Source organism: Pteropus alecto, unplaced genomic scaffold, assembly GCF_000325575.1.
Source record: "Pteropus alecto unplaced genomic scaffold, ASM32557v1 scaffold7, whole genome shotgun sequence".
In the NCBI taxonomy this organism is placed as follows: Eukaryota; Metazoa; Chordata; class Mammalia; order Chiroptera; family Pteropodidae; genus Pteropus; species Pteropus alecto.
In genome coordinates, this window is record NW_006494614.1 from 44757622 (window position 1) to 44758135 (window position 514).

The 514-nt window shown below is 34.2% G+C and overlaps 1 protein-coding gene across 1 annotated transcript in view; it reads right to left on the bottom strand.

Moving 5' to 3' along the window:
- DNAH8 (dynein axonemal heavy chain 8) overlaps positions 1-514 on the bottom strand; it is a 307121-nt gene that overhangs the window by 249202 nt on the left and 57405 nt on the right. The gene's annotated exons all lie outside the window — the stretch shown is intronic.

A 514-nucleotide genomic window follows, 5' to 3' on the forward strand; every position in this document is an offset into this window, starting at 1 on the left:
TAAATGGTGTAGAAAACTGGAGAGACACATGCTAAATAATGAAATTGGACCCTTACCTTATACCATACACAAAAATCAACTTGAAATAGATTAAACACTTAAATTTAAGAAGTGAAACTGTAAAACTCCTAGGAGAAAACATAAGGAGTAAGTTCCTTGACATCAGTCTTGGCAATGATTTTTTGGATTTAACACCAAAAGCACAAACAACAAAAGGAAAAATAAATTAGTAGGATTACATCTAACTAAAAGTTTCTGCACAGTAAAGAAAATCAACAACAAAATGACAAGGCAAACTATGAAATGGGAGAAAATATTTGCGAACCATATATCTGATAAGGGGTTCATATGTATAATAATGTATACAACTCAAGAACCCAAAAGTACCCCCAAACGATTTGATTTTAAAATGAGCAGAGGAATGGAATAGACCGCTTTCCTAAGAACACATCCCAACAGCCAACAGGTGCATGAAAAGATGCTCAGCATCGCTAATCATCAGGGAAACGCCAAT